This window comes from Egretta garzetta, unplaced genomic scaffold, assembly GCF_000687185.1.
Source record: "Egretta garzetta isolate BGI_Z169 unplaced genomic scaffold, ASM68718v1 scaffold326, whole genome shotgun sequence".
Taxonomy (NCBI): domain Eukaryota; kingdom Metazoa; phylum Chordata; class Aves; order Pelecaniformes; family Ardeidae; genus Egretta; species Egretta garzetta.
The window spans coordinates 892,328-893,002 of NW_009260026.1; positions in this window are offsets into that span (position 1 = coordinate 892,328).

The following is a 675-nucleotide window of genomic DNA, read 5'->3' on the forward strand; positions in this document are numbered from 1 at the left end:
CACCTTGAATACTGTGTTCAGTTTTGGGCCCCTCACTACAAGAAACATGTTGCATTGCTGGAACATATCCAGAGGAGAGCAACCAAGCTGGTGAGGGGTCTGGAACACAAGTCATACGAGGAGCGGCTGAGGGAACTGGGGTTATTTAGTCTGGAGAAGAGGAGGCTGAGGGGAGACCTGATCGCCCTCTACAACTACCTGAAAGAAGGCTATAGGGAGGTGGGGGTCGGCCTCTTCTCCCTGGTAACAGATGATAGGACGAGGGGGAATGGTTTGAAGCTGCGCCAGGGCAGGTTTAGGCTAGACATTAGGAAAAACTTCTTCACCGAAAGGGTTGTCAGGCTCTGGAATGGGCTGCCCAGGGAGGTGGTCGAGTCCTCCTCCCTGGATGTATTTAAAAGAAGGGTAGATGAGGTGCTTAGGGACATGGTTTAGTGGTGGGATGGCAGGGTTACGTTAATGGTTGGACTCGATAATCTTAAAGGTCTTTTCCAACCAAAGTGATTCTATGATTCTATGATTCTATTCCAAACCCCAGGCGAAGTTTTTCTTGTGGTCTGGGCAGTTACTTGGTCTCTCTCCTGCACAGGTTTTCTTGTGTCTAACAGGAGCTATGCTCACACTGTATCCTTTTCCTTATGGAAACACTGTGAAGGCTTCTCACCAGCCGTTTAA